Raw genomic sequence first — 11,566 nt, forward strand, 5'->3', positions numbered from 1 at the left:
TTTGCACACAGTAAGCGCTTAACAAATGCCATCATTATTATTATTATTCTAATCCATTCATTCAATCATATCTGACTTGTACTTCCCAAGCCGACTTGTACTTCCCAAGGGCTTAGTACAGTGCTCTGCACACAGTAAGCGCTCAATAAATATGATTGAATGAATTGAATGAGTGCTTGGACTAATTAATCCCAGATGGGCCACTTGCCTGCTGTGTGCCATTGGGCAAGTCAGTCAGTCATTCAGTTGTATTTACTGAGCATTTACTTTGTGCAAAGCACTGAACCAAGTGCTTGGGAGAATACAATATAACAGTAACGTTCCCTGCCCGCAATGAGCTTACACACTTCTCTGTGTCTCTGTTTTGCCATCTGTAAAATGGAGATTCAATCCCTGTTCTCCCCCCTACTTAGACTGTGAACCCCATGTATAACAGGGACTATATCTGAATTGATTGATTGATTCATTCATTCAATCGTATTTATTGAGCGCTTACTGTGTGCAGAGCACTGTACTAAGCGCTTGGGAAGTACAAGTTGGCAACAAATAGAGACGGTCCCTACCCAACAGTGGGCTCACAGTGGGGCTTAGTCTGGGAAGGTCTCTCGGAGGAGATGTGCCTTCAATCTAAGAGAAGCAGCGTGGCTAAGAGAAGCAGCGTGGCTCAGTGGAAAGAGCACGGGCTTGGAAGTCAGAGGTCATGAGTTCAAATCCAGGCTCTGCCAATTGTCAGCTGTGTGACTTTGGGCAGGTCACTTCACTTCTCTGTGACTCAGTTACCTCATCTGTAAAATGGAGATGAAGACTGTGAGCCCCCCGTGGGACAACCTGATCACCTTGTATCCCCCCAGCACTTAGAACAGTGCTTTGCCCATAGTAAGCGCTTAACAAATACCATTATTATTATTATTACTCCAGTGTTTGGAACAGTGCTTGGCACATAGTAAGCACTTAACAAGTACCATAATTATTATTATTATTCACTCGCTGGTTTCGAGAAGAGAAATGAAAGGTCAGCATGAGCTGGGGCTTTCTGAGGCTCAGTCCAGGCTGACTGGCCAAGACATTGGAAGGCAGATGGAGAGGCAGAACAGCCAGCAGGCTCCCAACCCAGAGCCGGGACTCATCCAAGAGTGACAGTTCCCTCAAGTCAGTCTCTCTCTCTCTCTCTCTCTCTCTCTCTCTCTCTCTCTCTCTCTCTCTCTCTCTCTCTCTCTCTCTCTCTCTCTCTCTCTCTCTCTCTCTCTCTCTCTCTCTCTCTCTCTCTCTCTCTCTCTCTCTCTCCCCCCCCCCCCTCCCTCTCTCTCCCCCCCCCCCCCCCTCCCTCTCTCTCCCTCTCCCTCTTTCTCCCTCTGCGGCTTGAATGTTCCACACCGAGAGACTTGACTCAGTAACGGGAGGGGAGCCGGATTTCAGCACCCTGGCACTCTCCCGGGACAATTTAAACCCTGCCAGGGGTGAATTTTATTAGCGCAATATAGACCCAAGTTTATCAAGTTTTAAAGTTCTGCTCCCGTCAAAACTACACAAATAGTAGTTGACTAATTGGCCTTTTGCAAATAATTGCAGATGACAATGGAATATCCTGAGGGTAGCATAGGAACTGAGCTCCTGACATCCTCTTCTTACAAATGCATGCTTCTTTTTCCCCAGATTGATCATTTGCGTATCCTTGGATACTATAGTCTTCAGGTTTGACACTTCCACTTGATCCCTGTGGGATTGGCTGTGTGCCTTTCCAGTTCAGAATAGCTGTTAAACTAATTTTAGAATTTAGCAGCAGTAAGGGCCCTCAAGGGCCTCCCTGTGGATGCCTTTGGGAGTAGTGGGTGAAGAGATCAGATACGGAAGATGTGGAGAGTCTAGGATCCAGTAAGCGATTAACAAGCACTTGTTAAAGGATCCAAGATCCTTTTAGACTGTGAGCCCACTGTTGGGTAGGGACTGTCTCTATATGTTGCCAACTTGTACTTCCCAAGCGCTTAGTACAATGCTCTACACACAGTAAACGCTCAATAAATACGATTGATTGATTGATTGATTGACCCAGTGGTAGAGAATTTCGGCTATATGCACAGGGAAATGGAAACATCAGAGGGTTTTGGGGTGAGGAGACATTTTAGGAAGTGATCTTGGCAGGAACATAGAGTAGAGGCAGAAGAGGAGAGAGGTTAGAGGCTAGGAAATCCGTGAGGAGGCTGACCCAGTAGTCTATCTGTTGTTTTGAAGAGACACTGAATCTGGTGGCCATTTGGATAAAGAGGATAGTTTAAGATATAATAATAATAATAATTTTGGTATTTGTTAAGTGCTTACTATGTGCAAAGTACTGCTCTAAGTGCTGGGGAGGATACAAGGTGATCAGGTTGTCGCATGTGGGGCTCATAATCTTAATCCATTTTACAGATGAGGGAACTGAGGTCCAGAGAAGTTAAATGATTTGCCCAAAGTCACACAGCTGACAACTGGCGGAGCTGGGATTTGAACCCATGACCTCTGACTCCCAAGCCCGTGCTCTTTCCACTGAGCCACGCTGCTTCTCTATCCAGGAAGGATAAAGTCTGAGTGTGAGAGTTTGAGCTTGCGGTCCTTTGGAGGATCTCAGTGAGAAGCCTGTAAATTTCATGAAACATGGGTCCCTTCTAGATAGTGAATAAACTTTCGTGACCCCCCACCTGTGATACCTGCCTGCTGAATTCCAGTTTCGGGGATCAAAAACCACCGTCTCTTCATTTCCCTTAGCTCTTTCTTTAAATGGTATTTGTGAAGCACTTATTATTTTTCAGACACTGTACTGAGCACTAGGGTAGATACATGATGATCTGGTTGGACACAGTCTCTATCCCACATGGGGTTCACAGTCTTAATCTCCATTTTACAAATGAAGTAACTAAGGCACAGAGAAGTGAAGTGACTTGTTCAAGGCCACACGGCAGTTACGCGGTGGAGCGAGGATTAGAATCCCAGGTCTATGCTCTTTCCATGAGGCCACACTACTTCTGCCCCGCCTTACTGGCTCTGCTCCTTCTTAAAGTCCCTCCTTTTCACCCCAAGCGTAGATGGCCAAAAGTCTGGTATCCTTATGTTAGCTTGAGAAGTTTCACCAAAAGCAGGTAGAGATTTCCTCTGTTCTATGGGCTAGGAAAATTCCCATTATGCCTTGCCACTGGGCAGAGCAACTAGAGGCCGAACTTCTAGGACTTCTCTCCCCCTTTTAGACTGTGAACCCACTGTTGGGTAGGGACTGTCTCTATATGTTGCCAACTTGTACTTCCCAAGTGCTTAGTACAGTGCCCTGCACACAGTAAGTTCTCAATAAATACGATTGATTGATTGATTGATTGACTTAGTGTTGATGAACAGAATGAGATAGATCAGGTGTGCGAGAGGAGATCACCATCGCCATTACTCTCCCGTGCAGGCTCCATCCTCCTTCTAGACTGTGAGCCCACTGTTGGGTAGGGACCATCTCTATATGTTGCCAACTTGTACTTCCCAAGCGCTTAGTACAGTGCTGTGCACACAGTAAGCGCTCAATAAATACGACTGATTGCTCTAAATACCTCAATTGTTCCCTGAGTTCCCACTTATGCGAGAGGCAGCTCCAGTCCAGCCCCTCTTGAGCATAGGGTCAACAGAGGTATTACTTCTCCCCGGAATCCAATCCAATTTCCCAATCAGTAAAGTAAAACCTCAGAAAGCTTCCAAAGCTTGTAATCATTCTTCAGACAAAAAGCAAGCAATATTTCATATAAAGCCTACACTCCTCTGAAACAAGTGCCCAAATTAATGCTTAATTTATAGCTTACCATTTTAGCCCCTTCAATGTAACAGATCTTGAAAACACAGTATTTTACAACCTTTCGACATGACGGGAAAATGGAATTATTTCTGAACAAGCAGCAGAGGGGAGGATCTTTGATCGTGCCATTAGAACTTGAGGCAGCAGGGGGCGCACTCCCACTACATCAACTAGAGGAGGATAATAATAATAATAATGATAATAATAATAATGTTATTTGTTAAGCGCTTAATAGGTACCAAACACTGTTCTAAGCACAGGAGTAGATACAGGGCAATCAGGTTGTCCCATGTGGGGCTCACAGTCTTCATCCCCATTTTACAGAAGAGGTACTGAGGCCCAGAGAAGTGACTTGCCCGAAGTCACACAGCGGACGTGGCAGAGCCTTGATTAGAACCCACGACTTCTGACTCCTAAGCCCATGCTCTGTCCACTAAGCCATGCAGCTGAAAAAAAAGCAAATCATTTTGAGGAAAAAAAAAATTTCCAAAGTGCTTAAATTCCTTAAGCACCCACTCTGTTTCCCCACTGAGGAGATCTGCTCTTAAGTGGACAGTCTTGGAAGCATAAATGAATAAATAAAAATTTGATTTGTAATGTTTCAAATATTGATTCAGCCACTTTATTTTTTGCTTGGACTGTTGACCCAGGCAACCTGGTCGAGTGGCTACAGACTGTCTCTATATGTTGCCGACTTATATTTACCAAGCGTCTAATTTACCAAGTGCTCTGTACACAGTAAGTGCTCAATAAATACAGTTGAATGAATGAATGAGTGGGGCAGAGAATCAGGGAACCTGAGTTCTAATCAGCACTGTCACTTTCATGCTGGGTGACCTTGAATAAGTCACTCATCCTCTCTGTGCTTCAATTTCTCCATCTGTGCAATGAGGGTAATACCGGCCCCTCCCTACCTCAAAAAGATGCTGTGATGATAAAATGTGATAATTGAGGGGAGGAGTGCTTTGGGAAAATTAAAGTGTTACACAAATTCAAGCTATTATCGTTCTGTTATTTAATAACATGGATATACAGTCATGCTCAATCAATTATTTTTATAATAATAATGGCACTTGTTAAGTGCTTACTATGCTCCAGACACTGTTCTAAGCATTGGGGTAGATACAAAATAGTGGGGTTGGACACAGTCCCTGTCCCACATTCATTCATTCAATTGTATTTATTGAGCATTTACTGTACTAAACGCTTGGGAAGTACAAGTTGGCAACATATAGAGACGGTCCCTACCCAACAACGGGCTCACAGTCTGGAAGGGGGAGACAGACAACAAAACAAAACATGTGGACAGGTGTCAAGTCATCAGAATAAATAGAAGTAAAGCTAGATGCACATCATTAGACATTTTAGACTGTGAGCCCACTGTTGGGTAGGGACTGTCTCTATATGTTGCCAATTTGTACTTCCCAAGCGCTTAGTACAGTGCTCTGCACATAGTAAGCACTCAATACGATTGATGATGATGATGATCATTAACAAAATAAATAGAATAGTAAATATGTACAAGTAAAATAAATAGAGTAATAAATCTGTACAAGCATATATACAGGTGCTGTGGGGAGGGGAAGGAGGTAGGGCGTGGGGGATGGGGAGGATGAAAGGAAAAAAGGGGGCTCAGTCTGGGAAGCCCTTCTGGAGGAGGTGAGCTCTCAGGGGGGCTTTGAAGGGAGGAAGAGAGCTAGCTTGGTGGGTGTGCGGAGGGAGGGCATTCCAGGCCAGGGGGAGGACGTGGGCCGGGGGTCGACAGCGGGACAGGCGAGAACAAGGTACAGAGAGGAGGTTAGTGGCAGAGAAGCGGAGGGTGCGGGCTGGGCTGTGGAAGGAGAGAAGGGTGGTGAGGTAGGAGGGGGCGAGGTGATGGACAGCCTCGAAGCCGAGAGTGAGGAGTTTTTGCCTGGTGCATAGGTTGACCTGCAGCCACTGGAGATTTTTAAGGAGGGGAGTAACATGCCCACAGCGTTTCTGCACAAAGATGATCCAGGCAGCAGCGTGAAGTATAGACTGAAGTGGGGAAGAGACAGGAGGATGGAAGATCAGAGAGGAGGCTGACGCAGTAATCCAGTTGGGATAGGATGACAGATTGAACCAGCAAGGTAGCGGTTTGGATGGAGAGGAAAGGGCGGATCTTGGTGATGTTGCGGAGGTGAGACCGGCAGTTTCGGGTGACGGTTTGGATGTGAGGGGTGAACAAAAGAGTGGAGTCGAGGATGACACCAAGGACATGAATCCTGTCTACCTACTCTATTTTATTATACTCTCCCAAGTGCTTAGTATGGTGCTGTTCCTGTAGTCAGCACTCCATAAATACCACCGATTGATTGACGAATACCAGGAGAGCTTATTGGAGTAAGAGGGTCATTTCTTCACAGGGAAAAGCAAAGCAGTTTATTGAATTTGCCATATTGTGCCTTATTGAAGGCACATCTCCGTTAGAGAAGCAGTGTGGCTTAGTGGAAAGAGTGCAGGCTTGGGAGTCAGCAGTCTACAAGTCTTGGGTTCTAATCCTGACTCCACCACTTGTCTGCTGTGTGACTTTGGGCAAGTCAGTTAACTTCTCTGTGCCTCAGTTACCTCATCTGGAAAATGGGGATTAAGACTGTGATCCCCACGTGGGGCAACCTGATAACCTTGTTTTTACCCCAGTGCTTAGAACAGTGCTTGGCACATAGTTATTATTATTTCCTCTTTTTTCATTCATTCAATTGTATTTTCCCACTCTCTTCTGCATTGCCCTTGCACTTGGATTTGCTCCCGTTATTCACCCCTCCCTCAGCCCCACAGCATCGGAATTTATTTGCATTAATGTCGTCTCCTCCTCTAGACTGTATGTTCACTGTGAGCAGGGAAAGTGTCTACGAACTCTGTTACATTGTACTCTCCCGAGCGCTTAGTACAGTGTTCTGCATGCGGTAAGTGTTTAATAAATATGATTGATTTGCCGCAGGTCACATAACACACCTTGCAGTGGGAATTAACCCACATGATTATTGGATTAAGCACAGGATCAGAAAGCTGAGAAAAGCCGCCAGAGATACCACAATCTCTCTTTCTTATTTCTGGAGCTTTATCAAGGGGTGGGTGGGGGAGGGAATATTTGCAATTCTTTTTCCGCTTCCAAAGTATGTATTTATTACTCTATTTATTTTATTTGTACATATTCATTCTATTTATTTTATTTTGTTAATATGTTTTGTTCTCTGTCTCCCCCTTCTAGACTGTGAGCCCACTGTTGGGTAGGGACCGTCTGTATATGTTGCCAACTTGTACTTCCCAAGCGCTTAGTACAGTGCTCTGCACAAAGTAAGCACTCAAGAAATACAATTGAATGAATGAATGAATGAATTGTTTCTCAGTGCTCCTTGGGGCAAATGACAACGGCCAGCACAGCCCCTACCTACATTGGCCCTCCCACTCCTCCTAGTCCATGTCCATGGCAGAGAAGCAGCTTGGCTCAGTGGAAAGAGCACGGATTTGGGAGCCAGATGTCATGGGTTCTGATCATCATCATCATCAATCGTATTTACTGAGCGCTTACTATGTGCAGAGCACTGTACTAAGCGCTTGGGAAGTACAAATTGGCAACATATAGAGACAGTCCCTACTCAACAGTGGGCTCGCAGTCTAAAAGACCGAATCCGCCCTTGTCAGCTTGTGACTTTGGGCAAGTCACTTAACTTCTCTGGGCCTCAGTTCCCTCATCTGTAAAGTGGGGATTAAGACTGAGCCCTATGTGGGACAACCTGATCACCTTGTATCCACCCCAGTGCTTAGAACAGTGCTTGGCACATAGTAAGCGCTTAACAAATGCCATTATTATTATGATGATGATGATGATGATGATGATGATGATGATGATGATGATGATGATGATGATGATGTCCTACCTTGCCCTTCTGGAATCCTGCTAACCGCCAGGCTGATGAGGGAGGCCAGTTGGCACAGATTCCATGGTCACAGCAACTGTTGCTTCTTCTTCTGCTGCTCTTTTCTAATCTGGCAAGCAAGAGCGAAAATATTACTTTTCCTCCTTGGCCTTGAAAAGAGTCTCTGTTTACACTCCCCCTTAACTAAGCTTGTTATGGGCAAGGAATGTCTGTTTATTGTTCTACTGTCCTCTCCCAAGCACTTAGGACAGTGTTCTAAACACTGTAAGCGCTCAATAAATACGATTGACTGACTCCTACCTCCTTGCCCTTTATGTTGCCAACTTGTACTTCCCAAGCGCTTAGTACAGTGCTCTGCACACAGTAAGCACTCAATAAATGCGATTGAATGAATAAATATAATTGAATGAATAAGCTGACCCAATTTCAGGGGGAGACAGGATCCCTGGGCTGGATGCCCTGGGAAGGGACAGCAGGAGCCCAATGCATCAACTAGCTCTCTTCCTCCCTTCAAAGCCCTACTGAGAGCTCACCTCCTCCAGGAGGTGAGCCCCCTTTTTTCTCTCCTCCTCCCCATCCCCCCTGCCCTACCTCCTTCCCCTCCCCACAGTACCTGTATATACGTTTGTACAGATTTATTACTCTATTTATTTTACTTGTACATATGTACTATTCTATTTATTTTGTTAATGATGTGCATATAGCTTTAATTCTATTTGTTCTGACGATTTTGACACCTGTCTCCATATTTTGTTTTGTTGTCTGTCTCCCCCTTCTAGACTGTGAGACCGTTGTTGGGCAGGGACCATCTCTATATGTTGTCTACTTGTACTTCCCAAGCGCTTAGTACAGTGCTCTGCACACAGTAAGTGCTCAATAAATACGATTGAATGAATGAACTAGTTAAGCAACCCCCCCACCCCAGCACTCATTCTGATGTCTCCCTCCCTCTAGACTAAAAGCCCGTTGAGGCCAGGGATTCTCTCTTTATTGCTTTATTGTACTTTCCAAGAGCTTAGTGCAGTGCTCTGCAGACAGCAAGTGCTCAATAAATACAATTGATTGAATCAATCAATCAATCAACCACCCCCAGGCCCAGCCAGGGGGACACCTCAGCACTGGTGTTGCTGTGGGCTTGATCCTGTGAGCCCCCACCCCGTGGGATAACCTGATCACCTTGTAACCTCCCCAGAGCTTAGAACAGTACTTTGCATATAGTAAGCGCTTAATAAATGCCATCATCATCATCCTGGCCCCACAGACCGCCCCACCCACCACCCCGGGTCAGGCCTACACAGCAGCAGGGACTCAAAAGTCCAACTTGAGTAGGAGGGTGGAGAGAGCAGGGGGCGGGGGGGCTGTGTGTGTGTGTGTGTACACCATCTATATAATAATAATAATGGTATTTGTTAAGCACTTACTATGTGCAAATCACTGTTCTGAGTGCTGGGGGGGATACAAGTGATCAGGTTGTCCCACGTGGGGCTCACAGTCTTAATCCCCATTTTACAAATGAGGTATTTCTATTCATTCATTCACTCACTCAACCAATCATATTTATTGAGCTCTGTCAGTCAGTCAATCGTATTTATTGAGCGCTTACTGTGTGCAGAGCACAGTACTAAGCGCTTCGGAAGTACAAGTTGGCAGCATATAGAGATGGTCCCTTACCCAATAACGGGCTCACGGTCTAGAAAGGGGAGACAGACAACAGAACAAATCACGTGGACAGGTGTCAAGTCACCAGAATAAATAGAAGTAAAGCTATCTGCACATCATTAACAAAATAAGCATAGTAAATATGTACAAGTAAAATAAATAGAGTAATAAATCTGTACAGACATATATACAGTTGCTGTGGGGAGGTGAAGGAGGTAGGGTGGGGGGGATGGGGAGGAGGAGAGGAAAAAGGGGGCTCACTCTGCGAAGGCCTTCTACCCCAATCTCTTTTTCCTTAATAATAATAATAATAATAATAATAATAGTGGCATTTATTAAGTGCTTACTATGTGCCAAGCACTGTTCTAAGCACTGGGGACGTTACAAGGTGATCAGGTCATCCCATGGGGGGGCTCACAGTCTTCATCCCCATTTTACAGATGAGGGAACTGAGGCACAGAGAAGTGAAGTGACGTGCCCAGAGTCACACAGCTGACAAGTGGAGGAGCCGGGATTTGAATCCATTACCTCTGACTCCAAAGCCCGGGCCCTTTCCACTGAGCCACGCTGCTTCCCTCTGTTGCCCTCTAACTCTTTCTCCAGCTCCTTCTGTCCTCCCTGGCTCCCCCATTTCTTGCTCCTTTTTCCTGTCTGTCTCCATACTTCTGCCTCTCTTTATTAACTCTGGGCCTCATATTCATTCATTCATTTAATCGTATCTATTGAGCGCTTACTGTGTGCAGAGCACTGTACTAAGCACTTGGGAGGTACAAGTTGGCAACATCTAGAGACGGGCCCTATCCAACAGTGGGCTCACAGTCTAGAAGGGGAAGACAGAGAACAAAATGAAACATATTAACAAAATAAGTAGAATAAATATGTACAAGTAAAATCAATCAATAGATAGAGTAATAAATATGTACAAACATATATACATATATACAGGTGCTGTGGGGAAGGGAAGGAGGTAAGGCGGGGGGGGGGATGAAGAGGGGAAGGAGGGGGAGAAGAAGGAGGGGGCTCAGTCTGGGAAGGCCTCATACTTCCTCGTCCCCCTCTCCATCCCCCCTGACTTACCTCCTTCCCTTCCCCACAGCACCTGTATATATGTATAGATGGTTGTACATATTTATTACTCTATTTATTTATTTATTTATTTTACTTGTACATATCTATTCTTTTTATTTTATTTTGTTAATATGTTTGGTTTTGTTCTCTGTCTCCCCCTTCTAGACTGTGAGCCCATTGTTGGGTAGGGACCATCTCAATATGTTGCCAACTTGTACTTCCCAAGCGCTTAGTACAGTGCTCTGCACACAGTAAGCGCTCAATAAATACGATTGATTGACTGATTGATTATAGAACCCCAGACAGGCTAAGAAACAGGGCAGAAAGTTTATCTGATATTCTTTTCAATTTTTTCCACCCCCCCCCACCACCCTCCAATCCCTCTCCATACCTGGATAACCAAGGTCTTTTGATAAATGAGACTGAAATCCCTTGGGCGGTTTAGGCCACACCTCTGGTTGTGACATCAGAAACAGAGGCGCTGTCCATTCCTGGGGGGGAACATCATGGGTCAGCTGGGACCCAATTACAGGGTCAGAGTGGTAACTCAGTGCTTAGAACAGTGCTCAGCGCTTCGAACAGTGCTTGGCACATAGTAAGCGCTTAACAAATACCAACATTATTATTATTATGGAAGAAAAACTTTACAATCTCTGCGTTGTTCCGAAAAAAGTATGTCAGAGACAAATTTTATTACCACTAGCGCTTCGGCCCGCACTAGTCGGGCCAGGTAAGTAAGCACTCAATAAATACGATTGAATGAATGAGTGAATAAATAGGCCTCAGTTCCCTCATCTGTAAAATGGGGATTAAGACTGTGAGCCCCACGTGGGACAACCTGATTACCTTGTATCTACCCCAGCGCTTAGAACAGTGCTTGGCACATAGTAAGCGCTTAACAAATACCATCATTATTATTGATACAGTATTCATAATGATCAGAACCTGATGACCTTGTATCTACCCCAGCGCTTCGAACAGTGCTTGGCACATAGTAAGCGCTTAACAAATACCAACATTATTATTATTACGGAAGAAAAACTTCACAATCTCTGCGTTGTGTTCTGAAAAAGGTTTATCAGAGACAAATTTTATTACCACTAGCGCTTCAGCCCGCACTAGTCGGGTCAGGTAG

The 11,566-nt window shown here is 45.0% G+C and overlaps 1 protein-coding gene across 1 annotated transcript in view; it reads right to left on the reverse strand.

Annotated features, from left to right (window-relative positions):
- Positions 1-10,843, reverse strand: part of PRPSAP2 (phosphoribosyl pyrophosphate synthetase associated protein 2) — a 59,932-nt gene extending 49,089 nt beyond the window's left edge. The window contains exons 1-2 of the mRNA XM_038763320.1: positions 10,823-10,843; positions 7,705-7,813 (exon numbers count right to left, since the gene is read on the reverse strand). The gene's annotated coding sequence lies outside the window, so the exon portion shown is untranslated. The remainder of the gene's footprint in view (positions 1-7,704; positions 7,814-10,822) is intronic.
- Positions 10,844-11,566: the final 723 nt, after the last annotated feature.

This window comes from Tachyglossus aculeatus, chromosome 21 (assembly GCF_015852505.1).
Source record: "Tachyglossus aculeatus isolate mTacAcu1 chromosome 21, mTacAcu1.pri, whole genome shotgun sequence".
NCBI classification, from domain to species: Eukaryota; Metazoa; Chordata; class Mammalia; order Monotremata; family Tachyglossidae; genus Tachyglossus; species Tachyglossus aculeatus.